The following is a 14,888-nucleotide window of genomic DNA, read 5'->3' as shown; positions in this document are numbered from 1 at the left end:
TTCAGGGTACATTGAAGAACATTAATATCTTAGAGAACTTTTAGCAGGGCTTTTATTGTTGGAAAAATTAAGCAATACCACCTTGAGGGAAGAGCGGAAATGGACATTTATAGTAGCCAGATTAATTAAAGTGAAGAAGAAGCTGAGGTGTCATGTTTATTCACAATTCTACAAATGTTCATTGAGTAACTACTCAGTTGCATGCCCTTTTGTACGTGGAATGAAGCATTATGAAACTGGAGAGACAAAGACTCATAAAGCAGGCCGGTAATAGGAAAGAAAATCACTAAATTATATAGTAACATAGAATGTAGTAGTATGATCCTGCACCCAATTCCAACAGGGTCAGGTTTCACACACATACACACGCAGCCTTTTGTGTCACCGGTGGGGTGTCCTACAATTTAACGCAAGTCTGACACTATATGTTAGACACCTCGGGTTAAGGGCTCAGTCCCATAACACTGCTCCCTGCTTTAGATTCTAATTACAAGTTCAAACTGTTACCTGCACTTCTGATCAACAGGCTATGAATAAAATGTTCCCATGACCCCCTCCTTGAGCTGGATTAATTTGATAGAAGAAGTCACAGAATTAAGAGAAACATTTTACTTACTGTGATACCAATTTATTATAAAAGGATAAAACTCAGGAACATCACGATGGAAGAGATGCACAGGGCAAGGTGTGTGGGAAGGGGCACAGAGCTCCATGTTCTTTCTGAGTGTGCCATTCTCCAAGCGTTTCCATGTGTTCATCACCTTGGAAGCTCTCCAAACCACATCCTTCTGGATTTCAAGAAATTCCACCTTTCTGTTGGGACTCCTGTAAATGGGGAATCTGCATTTCTTGAGATAAGTGTAATCCCTTTTAAATCTGCAAGATTTTTGCACTGAGGGTGCATAAAAGCATCAGTGTATTGTATTTCAAAAATATACAATATGTCAATTTGAGGTTTTTGAAATTAAAGGCATACTACAGTATATACATTTGTAAAATAGAAAGCAAATAGTCTTTGATAATTCTAGTCAGAAAAAGAGTTTGCAGTATAGGATTACCATTTTAGAATTGTATCTGCAAATGTGTGCATCACTGTGTGTATGTCTGTGTTCAAATGTATTCCTATACAAATATTTCTTTGTAAAAAATCAAGTCACACAATAGGCACATGAAAAGATGCTCCACACCACTAATTATCAAGGAAATGTGAATTAAAACCACAATGATATATCACCTCACACCAGTTAGGATGGACAACATTGAAAAGACTTGGAACAACACATGCTGACGAGGATGTGGAGAAAGGGGAACCCTCCTACACTGCTGGTGGGGATGTAAACTAGTTCAACCATTGTGGAAAGCAGTATGGAGGTTCCTCAAAAAACTAAAAATAGAAATACCATTTGACCCAGGAATTCCAATCCTAGGAATTTACCCTAAGAAAACAAGTTCTCAGATTCAAAAAGACATATGCACCCCTATGTTTATTGCAGCATTATTTACAATAGCCAAGAAATGAAAGCAACCTAAGTGTCCATCAGTAGATGAATGGATAAAGAAGATGTGGTACATATACACAATGGAATATATTTCAGCCATAAGAAGAAAACAAATCCTACCATTTGCAACAACATGGATGGAGCTAGAGGGTACTATGCTCAGTGAAATAAGAGGCAGAGAAAGACAAGTACCAAATGATTTTCCTCATTTGTGGAGTGTAACAGCTAAGCAAAACTGAAGGAACGAAGTAGCAGCAGACTCCCAGACTCCCAGAAGGGACTAGCGGTTACCAAAGGGGAGGGGTCAGGAAGGGTGGGTTAGGAGGGAGGGAGAAGGGGACTGAGGGCTATTATGATTGATTGGCACACACGGTGTGCGGGGGGTCATGGGAAGACAGTGTAGCACAGAGAAGACAAGTAGTGACTCTTTGGCATCTTGCTACACTGATGGACAGTGATGTCAATGTGGTATGAGGGGGACTCGATGTATATGTGTGAATGTAGTAACGACAATGTTTTTCATGTGAAACCTTCATAAGAGTGTCTATCAATGATATGTTAATTTAAAAAATCAAGTCATACATTGTATATTGATCTGTAAATTGATTTTATAAGTTTATATATCTTGGGCAACCTGCAGTTACTTACTTTTATACCTGAGACCCCCCTTATCTTCACCTTTTGTGAACCTCAAACTGCCTGTTTGTAAAGATTGTTCTGTATTTTGTTGTCTGCATGCTGCAGGCTAGCCTGCTGCAGTCGGGGAGGATGAAGTGCCTTCCCACAGCTCCTGGTCCCTGCAGGGTCTCTCCTCTCAAACACAGAAAACTTCTGGCGTCCTCTGGAATCTTCCATTGCTGGTCAGGCTGCTCTGGAGGATTCCCAGGAATAGGAACTGGGACCAGGCTGTGTGTCCAAACATTCAGGAGGCTGGGTGATGCTTTACCAGTCCTTGGGATCCAGAATTGCCCCATCCTGTCAATGGGGGTCAGGTCTGGCTTTCATCCCCAGCAGTGTCCAGGAGAGCTGCGCCATCCTAGCCATGTCCTGCCTTGTGGACCTGTCACCAAGACTGACCCATTACTTGGGACCAGCACTGGTCTTGTACCTAATGTGGGACCTGTCACCAAGACTGACCCATTACTTGGGACCAGCACTGGTCTTGTACCTAATGTGGGGTGTCAGCCTCTGGAGGGGAAAATGTGGATTCAACCTTTGAGCCAGATGTGTGGACATGTCCTTTGGAGGAGGAAGCTGGGACTCAGTGGCTGGTGGCACCTGTGTACACCTGACCTCTGACATGACAGGGAGGGTCTCCACGTCCTTAGGGAAAGGGACAAGGAAGTTTAGCCTGCAGCTTCAGATCTATACTTATCCAAGGAGGGATCCCCTGAAAGGACTCAGCTGCTTGCACTTTGTACTGCTTTCTGGTTCTTATGGGTACGTAGACCCTGTTCCTCCATTACAGCTATGCCTACAAATGCACTTGCAGGAAATAAAAGTGCTTCTGTGAGATTCAAAGCTTGACTCTCACTGTGGGGTTTCTCTTTGGGCTTTGAAAATTAAAGCTAAGTTTTTGTTTCAAACAAAAATGGAAACAAAATAGGAAGCTCCAAACTAAATGCCCCCAAACTTTAAAAAACTCATTTATGTAGCGTTTTTAGACTTTTAACAACTGTGTCCCTTAATTATATCTCTTTGGATGTTGAACCTCATTATTTATTAATTAGTTGTAGAGAACACATTACATGGCAGTTGTGTTAGTCTGCTAGGACTGCCATTAACAAACACCATAGCCTGGTTGGCTTAAACAATAGAAATTTACTTTCTCACAGTTCTGGATGTTGAAGTCTTAGATGAAGCTGTCAGCAAGTGTGGTGGCCTGAGGCCTCACTCCTTGGCTTGTGGACGGTCATCTTGTGGTCCTCATGTTGCCTCTGAGCACACTCCTAATGTCTATTTCTCTTTTTTTGTAAGGAAACCAGCCCTAAGACAGTAGGGTCCCACCATTATGACCTCATCTGACCTACTTAATTCTTTAAAAGCCCTATCTCCAAATACAGTCACTTGGGAGTTAGTGTTTCAACATATGAAAAGTATTATGTTAATAAATGTAGTGGTAATGAAAGGCAAAGGAATTACTAAGGTTGGGAAGTAAACAAAGACCACTTGACTACTTGAAAGTATCTTCTGGATGCTGATGGCTCACAATAATTTGTAAAAGTGACTTTGATGAAAATATAATTTCCAAAAGCTGCCCACTATATACTGTAAATGCATTACTTCTAAAACTATCTGAAACAAAAAGCTCTCAATTAAAATAAATATTAAAAGGTATTAAAGTATAAAGTTTATTAAAATAAATAAAATTTATTTTGATTGGATACCTAGCACTTTTTATAAGTAACGCTGGTTATTATTTAGCCTGATTCAAACCCCATAGACACATCATGTGGTCTATTGTCTGATCATTCTGACCTTTGAGGTGTCCTTTGAGGCCAGAAATGCTTTCACCTACATTTTTTGTTTCTTTTCTCTCTCCTCATCATACCCTATACTACAAAGGCAATGATCTTCCTTCCCTTCTCTGAATTCCACAGGTGCCTTTCTAACTCAGTGTTTCCAGTCTTCACTCTCCAACTGACACATCTTTTTGCCCAACTAAGCTCTGTAAATTCAAATGAATCTCTGAAGTGTCAGAATAAATTTTTGATCAAAAGTGGCTTTATACCCTAAATTCCCAAATCCTGAACATTTCCTATATTACAATAAAATTCTTTGAACTACCAGTGAATAACATTATACAATTTTAGAAAATTTTTGAATTATGAAGAGCATTCATGTTTTTATATGCTAGAAGCAATATGAAGCACAGTTGTGATCATTATACAGTTTGTAAACGACATAAAATGTGAGCCCACAAATATATATATATATTTTTAGTTAAAGATGGTATTTAAGGTGCTGGCTTGGGCTACTTCAGGGAGTTACTCAGTTTTCCTGGACATCTCCCGTGTATAGAGAAGGTACATGTTATTAAACTTCTGTTTTTCTCCTGTTAATCTTTTTTATAAGGGGGTTTCAGCCAAAAATCCAGAAGGGTAAAGGGGAAATTTTCTCCTCTGTACTTGGTGATCCAGATAGGAACTGCTGAGAAACCACACTTATCTAAGAGCCTGCAGATGGTTTTAAAAAAAGAAAATCACATGACCACAATGGAGTCAATTGTGCTGGGCCACGACACCAAGCCAGGGCTGAATGCCTAATCTTATTGCAGTTTCAACCTCCCCAGAAATGTAGTCAGAAATTTTCTGGTCATCACCAGTGAAGCGATCTGCCCTGTGAGCCCTCTCTATCCCCCATAATCTTCATGACAAGCCCCCCCTTCCCCCTAAGGAGGGCTGCTTTCCTTGAAACAGTCCCTTTTGCTAATAACTTCTTGGCCCACCTTCCTTCCTATAAAAACCTTCCATTTCGTATGACTCATTGGAGTTTCTCTCTACTTACCAGAGAGGATGCTGCCCAACCCATGAATCACTTTAAAAAGCCAATTAGGTCTTCAAATTTATTTCACTGAATTTTGTTTTTAAACAATGGGATCCTGGAAGACTGGCAGAAGCCAGTGAATGCTAAGAATTCTTACCAAGATCAGCTCTCCTGGACCTCTCTCTCTTTAGTGTCCAAGAGAGGAAGGTAAAATGTCTTGTTCTTTCCTTTCTATGTTTAGATTAGCAGTAGAAAATATTTGTGTGAACTAGTCCCTTGGGTAGAGCAACTATGGTAAATAGTTTTGTTAAGAGTACTCTTTGTTTTCTATGAATTCTTTTCCTCCCAGACATGGTCATTGTTTTGTCTCTGTCTTTTGCATCATTTGTCACAAGGAGAAGCAATGGGCAGATGAAGTTTCCCCTTCATTGTTTTTTTGGGGGAGAAGGTTGGAGATGTACGGAAGTGAGGTAGGGTGAGACATGAAACCAAAGATGAGAAGGCAAAGTAAATTTTATTTTATCCTGTACAGCAGAGCATGCCTGTCTAAGGTTAGACAGGGACAGGCGGTTTACAACAAGGCTTCTTTTATGGAGTTTATGCCAGGCCAGCAAAGTCCTTGATTGATGATCTTTGGCCTTGGTGGCCTAGTCTAATTGGTGAAATGGAGACATGGGCTGTGCTCTGATGGTTTCTGTGCTTGTCTTCTGTTTTTTTCTAACCTGGGAGTGTCTGTGCTTAGGAGCTTATCATCTGGGTATGTTGTTTTTTCACCTGGGAAGTGTCTGGACATTCAAAGTAACTCCAGGTCCTTAAAACTGCAACTAATTAACCCTGTGGGTCTTTTATGGCTCTCAGGTTTTATCTGGTTCACTCTTTGAGACCCTTTTAGTTGGCTTTACTCAATTTATTCCCCCTCCACCTGCTCACACTGGTTTCTGTGTAACAGTTTTATGTCTTGAGAGCTTGGTTTTCTTTTCTTTTCTTTTTTTATTTTGGTATCATAAATGTACAATTACATGAGCAACATTATGGTTACTAGATTCCCCCCATTATCAAGTCCCCACCACAAACCCCATTACAGTCACTGTCCATCAGTGTAGTAAGATGCTGTAGAATCATTACTTGTCTTCTCTGTGTTGTATCGCACTGCCTGTGTACCCCCTACATTATGTGTGCTAATCATAATGCCCCCTTTTCCCCCTTATCTCTCCCTTCCCACCCATCCTCCCCCAGTCCCTTTCCCTTTGGTAGCTGTTAGTCCATTCTTGGGTTCTGTGAGTCTGCTGCTGTTTTGTTCCTTCCGTTTTTTCTTTGTTCTTATACTCCACAGATGAGTGAAATCATTTGATATTTGTCTTTCTCTGCTGGCTGATTTCACTGAGCATAATATCCTCTAGCTCCATCCATGTTGTTGCAAATGGTAGGATTTGTTTTCTTCTTATGGCTGAAATATATTCCATTGTGTATATATACATCTTCTTTATCCATTCATCTACTGATGGACACTTAGGTTGCTTCCATATCTTGGCTATTGTAAATACTGCTGCGACAAACATAGGGGTGCATCTGTCTTTTTGAATCTGAGAACTTGTTTTCATTGGGTAAATTCCTAGGAGTGGATGGAATTCCTGGGTCAAATGGTATTTCTATTTTTAGCATTTTGAGGAACCTCCATACTGCTTTCCACAATGGTTGAACTAATTTACATTCCAACCAGCAGTCTAAGAGGGTTCCCCTTACTCCACATCCTAAACCAGCATTTATTGTTGTTTGTCTTTTGAATGTTGGCCATCCTAACTGGTGTGAGGTATATCTTATTGTGGTTTTTATTTGCATTTCTCTGATGATTAGTGATGTGGAGCATCTTTTCATGTGCCTGTTGGCCATCTGAATTTCTTGTTTGGAGAAGTGTCTGTTCACAACCCCTGCCCATTTTTTAATTGGATTATTTGATTTTTGTTTGTTGAGGTGTGTGAGCTCTTTATATATTTTGGATGTCAACACTTCATTGGACATGTCATTTATGAATATATTCTCCCATACTGTAGGATGCCTTTTTGTTCTATTGATGGTGTCCTTTGCTGTACAGAAGCTTTTCAGCTTTATGTAGTCCAATTTGTTCATTTTTGTTTTTCTTTCCCTTGCCCAGGGAGATATGTTCATGAAGAAGTCACTCATGTTTATTACAAGAGATTTTTGCCTATGTTTTTTTCTAAGAGTTTTATGGTTTCATTACTTACATTCAGGTCTTTGATCCATTTGGAATTTACTCTTCTTTATGGGGTTAGACAATGATCCAGTTTCATTCCCCTACATGTAGCTGTCCAGTTTTGCCAACACCAGCAGTTGAAGAGGCTGTCATTCCCCCATTGTATGTCCATGGCTCCTTTATCATATATTAATTGACCATATATGGTTGGGTTTATATCTGGGCTCTCTAGTCTGTTCCATTGGTCTATGGGTCTGTTCTTGTGCCAGTACCAAATTGTCTTGATTACTGTGGCTTTGTAGTAGAGCTTGAAGTTGGGGAGTGAGATCCCCCCCTGCTTTAGTCTTCCTTCTCAGGGTTGCTTTGGCTATTCGGGGTCTTTTGTCGTTCCATATGAATTTTAGAAGTATTTTTTCCAGTTCATTGAAGAATGCTGTTGGTATTTTGACAGGGATTGCATTGAATCTGCATATTGCTTTAGGCAAGATGGCCATTTTGACAATATTAATTCTTCCCACCCAAGATCATGGGATGAATTTCCATTTGTTAGTGTCCTCTTTAATAATCTCTTAAGAGTGTCTTGTAGTTTTCAGGGTATAAGTCTTTCACTTCCTTGGTTAGGTTTACTCCTAAGTATTTTATTCTTTTTGATGCAATTGTGAATGGAATTGTTTTCCTGCTTTCTCATTCTGCTAGTTCATCGTTAGTGTATAGGAATGCAACAGATTTCTGTGTATTGATTTTGTATTCTGCAACTTTGCTGAATTCCGATATTAGTTCTAGTAGTGTTGGAGTGGAGTCTTTAGGGGTTTTTTAATGTACGATATCATGTCATCTGCAAATAGTCACAGTTTGACTTCTTCCTTACCAATCTGGATGCCTTTTATTTCTTTGTTTTGTCTGATTGCCATGGCTAGGACCTCCAGTACTATGTTGAATAAAAGTGGGGAGAGTGGGCATCCCTGTCTTGTTCTCGATCTTAGGTAAAAAGCTTTCAGCTTCTTCCTGTTAAGTATGATGTTGCCTTTTAGCTTGTCATACATGGCCTTTATTATGTTGAGGTACTTGCCCTCTATACCCAATTTGTTGAGAGTTTTTATCATGAAGGATGATAAATTGAATTCTGTTGAATACTTTTTCAGCATCTATGGAGATGATCATGCGGTTTTAGTCCTTCTTTTTGTTGATGTGGTGGATGATGTTAATGGATTTTTGAATGTTGCACCATCCTTGCATCCCTGAGATGAACCCCACTTGACCATGGTGTATGATCATCTAGATGTATTTTTTAATTCAGTCTGCTAATATTTTGTTTTTGTTTTTGTTATCATTCATCTACAATTACATGAAGAACATTATGTTTACTAGGCTCCCCGCTTCACCAAGTCCCCCCCACACACCCCATTAAAGTCACTGTCCATCAGCATAGTAAGATGCTGTAGAATCACTACTTGTCTTCACTGTGTTGCACAGCCCTCCCCATGCCCCCCCCACATTATACATGCTAATTGTAATGCCCCCTTTCTTTTTCCCCTCCCTTATCCTTCCCTTCCCACCCATCCTCCCCAGTCCCTTTCCCTTTGGTAACTGTTAGTCCATCCTTGGGTTTTTTGATTGTGCTGCTGTTTTGTTCCTTCCTTTTTTCTTTGTTCTTATACTCCACATATGAGTGAAATCATTTGACACTTGTCTTTCTCTGCCTGGCTTATTTCACTGAGCATAATACCCTCTAGCTCCATCCACATTGTTGCAAATGGTAGGATTTGTTTTCTTCTTTTTTTTTTTTTTTTGCTTTGTTTTTGACTTTTTTTTTTTTTTTAATTGAAGGGTAGTTGACAACAGTATTACATTACATTAGTTTCAGGTGTACAACACAGTGATTCAACATTTATATACATGATAATTCTAGGTACCAGCTATCACCATACCAAGTTGTTACAATATTTTGACTATATTCCTTATGCTATACATTACATCCCGGTTACTTATTTATTTTACAATTGGAAGTGTGTTTATATATATATATATATATATATATATATATATATATATATATATATATATATATATTTTGTGAGGGCATCTCTCATATTTATTGATCAAATAGTTGTTAACCACAATAAATTTCTGTATAGGGGGGTCAATACTCAATGCACAATCATTAATCCACCCCAAGCCTAATTTTCGTCAGTCTCCAATCTTCTGATGCATAACGAACAAATTCTTACATGGAGAACAAATTCTTACATAGTGAATGAGTTACATGGTGAACAGTGCAAGGGCAGTCATCACAGAAGCTTTCGGTTTTGTTCATGCATTATGAACTATAAACAGTCAGTTCAAATATGAATATTCATTTGATTTTTAAACTTGATTTATATGTGGATACCACATTTCTCTATTATTATTATTTTTAATAAAATGCTGAAGTGGTAGGTAGATACGAGATAAAGGTAGAAAACAGAGTTTAGTGTTGTAAGAGAGCAAATGTAGATGATCAGGTGTGTGCCTGTAGACTATGTGTTAATCCGAGCTAGACGAGGGCAATAAACATCCATGTATGCAGAAGATTTCTCTCAGAACATGAGGGGGGAGGTTCTAAGCCTCACCTCTGCTGCTCCCCATTTTCTCCCCAGATGGCCCCCTGCGACTGTGCCTGTCTTAGGTTGTTCCTCCCTTGAGGAATCTTACCCGTCTCTGGCTAACCAGTCATCTTCCGGGGCCATACAGGGAAATGTTAAGTTGGTAAGTGAGAGAGAAGCCTTATTGTTTGAAAAGGTTAGCTTTTTACTTCTTTGCGTATTTATGCCCTGTGGCTTCTATGCCCAGCATTTGTCTTGAGGTGTCTTTACCACTTGGGAGAATTATGATACTCGGTAAATTCGCCATGTGGCACGAGTTCTATTTAAAGGTTGTGATTAGGTAGGAAGAAGAAAAGCTATAGAAGTAGCAGGCAGAAGAAAACCTGGGAAGATTGATTATTTCTTTGACATATCTTCTTGTAGAGTAACTTCAGCATGGATAGGTTTTAAACTACTAATTAAATTGTGCACACACATTAACATAATAGGAATATAGTTACCTAACCAAAGCATACCTGTAATTACCAGCCATCTCCAGTGAAACCAAGAAAACCAGTTAGGCACCTTAGGCATTTGTGAAAACTTATCTATGATATGGTGGATATTGTCCAGCTGAACTTAAACAGTCTGAGAGAATTTAGATAAATTAGAACAACCCATTCCTGGGGACTGTTCATATCCCATATGTTCTTTTAACAATAAATAGTCTGTGGTTGTAAGATTTTGGAGTGCTACAATTTGCACTTCTCCTAATTCTTGGTTGAGTTCCAACAGTATAGATCCAGTCCAATTTGTTGTTTTACTGTATGCACAGGCCAGCTTAGATATCTCCTTCATCATTCCCATGGCAAGTCCAGGAACTGGTGGGATGAGTGCATCTACACCTGTGGCAGTGCGTGGATCTTTGTTGGAGTTTTTTTTTTTGCTGATCATCTTCTGTCATGAGTCTTCCCGAGAGTGCTGATGTTGGAAGTTCTTTTTCATATCGTATCTTAGTTCATTTTCGGGGTAGCCCAATTAGGCTTTGATCCTCTGTATAAACACAAACAGACCCTTTGCCTACACTTTTATATGCCCTTTATATCTTGTTTTCTTCTTATGGCTGAATAGTATTCCATTGTGTATATGTACCACATCTTCTTTGTCCATTCATCTACTGATGGACACTTCGGTTGCTTCCATTTCTTGGCTATTGTAAATAGTGCTGTGATAAACTTAGGGGTGCATCTGTCTTTTTCAAACTGGGTTGCTGCATGCTAATATTTTGTTGAGTATTTTTGCATCTATGTTCATCAGGAATATTGGTCTGTAATTTTCTCTTTTTTTTTGGTGGGGTCTTTGCCTGGTTTTGGTAATAGAGTTATGCTGGCTTTGTAGAATGAGTTTGGAAGTATTCCCTCCTCTTCTATAGTTTGGAAAACTGTAAGGAGAATGGGTATTATGTCTTCTCTCAGTGTCTGATAAAAGTCAGCAGTGAGTCCATCTGGACCAGGAGTTTTGTTTTTAGGTAGTTTTAGTTTTTTGATTACCAGTTCAATTTCATTACTGGTAATTGGTCTATTTAGATTTTCTGTTTCTTCCTTGGTCAGTCTTGGAAGGTTGTATTTTTCTAGAAAGCTGTCCATTTCTCCTAGGTTATCCACTTTGTTCACATATAGATTTTTATAGTATTCTCTAATACTTCTTTGTATTTCTATGGTGTCTGTTGTGATTTTCCCTTTCTTATTTCTTATTCTACTTATGTGTGTTGATTCTCTTTTTCTCTTAATAAGTCTGGCTAGGGATTTATCTATTTTGTTTATTTTCTCAAAGAACCAGCTCTTGGTTTCATTGATTTTTTTTATTGTTTTATTCTTCTCAATTTTTTAAATTTCTTCTCAGATCTTTATTATGTCCCTCCTTGTGCTGACTTTGGGCCTCATTCATTCTTCTTTTTCCAGTTTCAATAATTGTGACTTTAGACTATACATTTGGGATTGTTCTTTCTTCTTTAAATAGGCCTGGATTGCTATATACTTTCCTCTTAGAACTGCCTTCACTGTGTCCCACAGAAGTTGGAGCATTGTGCTGTTGTTTTCATTTGTCTCCATATATTGCTTGATCTTTGTTTTAATTTGGCCATTGATCCGTTGATTATTTAGGAGCATGTTGCTAAGCCTCCATGTGTTTGTAAGCCTTTCTGTTTTCTTTGTACAATTTATTTCTAGTTTTATACCTTTGTGATCTGAGAAGTTGGTTGGTAGAATATCAGTCATTTTGAATTTGCTGAGGTTCTTTTTGTGGCCTAGTATGTGGGCTATTCTGGAAAATGTTCCATGTGCACTTGAGAAGAATGTGTATCCTGCTGCTTGTGGGTGGAGAGTTCTGTAATGTCTGTTAGGTTGATCTGTTCTAGTGTGTTGTTCAGTGCCTCTGTGTCCTTACTTATTTTCTGTCTGGTGGATCTTTCCTTTGGAGTGAGTGGTCCTTTGGAGTCTCCTAAAATAAATGCATTGCATTCTATTTCCTCCTTTAATTCTGTTAGTATTTGTTTCACATATGTCAGTGCTCCTGTGTTGGGTGCATAGTTATTTATAATGGTTATATCCTCTTGTTGGACTGAGCCCTTTATCATTATGTAATGTCCTTCTTTAACTCGTTACTTTCTTTGTTTTGTAGTCTATTTTGTTTTATACAAGTACTACAACACCTGCTTTATCTCCCTATTGTTTGCATGAAATATCTTTTTCCATCCCTTCACTTTTAGTCTGTGTATGTCTTTGGGTTTGAGGTGAATCTCCTGTAAGCAGCACATAAATGGGTCTTGCTTTTTTATCCATTCTATTACTCTGTGTCTTTTGGTGCATTCAGTCCATTTACATTTTGGGTGATAATCAATAGGTATGTACTTATTACCATTGCAGGCTTTGGATTCATGGTTACCAAAGGTTCAAGGGTAGCTTCTTTACTGCCTAACCATCTACTTCTTTTTTTAACTGTCAACTTTTAACTCACATATTACACTATTATAAACACAGTCTGATGATTATTTCTCTCCCTTCTTTTTCTTCCTCCTCCACTCTTTATATGTTAGGTGTTTTATTTTGTACTCTTTTGTGTTTCCCTTAACTGATTTTGTGGGTAGTTCATTTTATTTTGCCTTTAGTTAGCATTTGGTTGGTCTGCTTTCTTTGCTGTGATTTCATTTTCTCTGGTGACATCTATTTAGCTTTAGGAGTACTTCCATCTAGAGGAGTCCCTTTTAAATACCCTGTAGAGGTAGTTTGTGGGAAGTAAATTCCTTCAACATTTGCTTATCTGGAAATTGTTTAATCCCTCCTTCAAATTTAAATTATAATATTGCTGGATACAATATTCTTGGTTTGAGGCCCTTCTGTTTCATTGCATTAAATATATCATGCCATTCTTTTCTGGCCTGTAAGGTTTCTTTTGAGAAGTGTGATGACAGCCTGATGGGTTTTCCTTTGTAGGTTATCTTTTTTCTCTCTCTGGGTGCTTTTAATACTCTGTCCTTGTCTTTGATCTTTGCCATTTTAATTATTATATGTCTTGGTATTGTCTTCCTTGGATCCCTTGTGTTGGGAGATCTGTGGGCTTCCATGGTCTGCGAGACTATTTCCTTCCCCAGCTTGGGGACATTTTCAGCAATTATTTCTTCAAAGACACTTTCTATCCCTTTTTCTATTATTCTTCTGGTACCCCTATAATGCAAATATTGTTCCATTTCAATTGGTCACACAGTTCTCTTAATATTCTCTCATTCCTAGAGATCCCTTTATCTCTCTCTGCCTCAGCTTCTCTGTGTTCCTGTTCTCTGATTTCTATTCAATTTACAGTCTCTTGCACCTCATCCTGTCTGCTCTTAAGTCCTTCTATTGATTGTTTCATTTCTGTTATCTCCCTCTGGAATTCATCCCTTAGCTCTTGCATATTTGTCTGCAGCTCCATCAGCATGGTTATGACTTTTATTTTGAATTCTTTTTCAGGAAGATTGGTTATTTCAGTCTTATCAGGCCCTCTCTCTGGTGTTTGAGTGATTTTGGACTGGACCAGGTTCTTCTGCCTTTCCATGGCGATAGAAGTGATCGCTGGCAAGTAGAGCGTGTGTCAGCTGGGAGAACAAAGTCCCTTCCTGTTTGCATGGTCACCTTGCCCTTCTCCACTGCCTGTGCCGGTTACCTGCACACAGGGAGCAGTCTCTGGGTTAATCCCCTGCAGTGCCATGGGTGGGGTGGCCCTCAGGATGGCCTAAGGCACTGGAGCGAGTTGCAGGCATGCAGAGCATATTCACTGAGAGAATAAAGCCCCTTTGTTCCTTCCAGGCTCTGCGCCATCTCTCCTCTGTCCGTGCCCAGCAGCTGCATTCAGGGGGAAGCCTCTGGGTCTGGCCCAGTTGGCTGTGTGCTGGGGGAAGCCTCTGTGTGGTTGCTGTGGGTGAGGCTGCTCCTGGTTGGTCCGCAGCAATGGCGGGTCAGCCAGTTCCCTTGCAGTGCCGGCAGGGGAAATTGAACAGCAGGCTGCTTATCTCCCCAAGGGGCTTCAGAGCTCCATTGTCACCCAGGGGGTTAGGGCATCTGAAGTTCCTTAAATTTCCCAGCCTGCTGGACTGAGTATGCCAGGATAATTTTGTCCACCTGGTAAACCCTTGTCCCTTTAAGACTTTTAAAGTGCCCACAACCCAGGGCAGCCAGTTGTGGGGACCTGTTTGCAGTCTCAGTCTCAGATTTTACTTTTCCGTTTCTCTAATATCCAGTATACCATGCAATGTGTGTCTGTGCTCCTGGTGCAGATTACTAGGGCGGGTTATTTAGCAGTGCTGTGCTTCCACTCCCTCCCCACTCTGATTCTTTTCCTCCCACCAGTGAGCTGGGGCGGGGGGAGTGCTCGGGTCCCACTGTGTCATAGCTTTGTATCTCACCCTTTTCATGAGATCCTGAGTTCTCACAGATGTAGATGTAGCCTGGCTGTTGTACTGTATCTTCTGGTCTTTTAGGAATAGTTGTATTTGCTGTATTTTCAAAATAGATATGGTTTGGGGAGGAGATTTATGCTGCCCTACTCATCCCGCCATCTTGAGAAATCTCAAGAGCTTGAGAAATCTCGAGAGCT

This window comes from Manis pentadactyla (genome assembly GCF_030020395.1).
Source record: "Manis pentadactyla isolate mManPen7 chromosome 15 unlocalized genomic scaffold, mManPen7.hap1 SUPER_15_unloc_1, whole genome shotgun sequence".
Taxonomy (NCBI): Eukaryota; Metazoa; Chordata; class Mammalia; order Pholidota; family Manidae; genus Manis; species Manis pentadactyla.
This window is presented reverse-complemented; position numbering follows the sequence as displayed.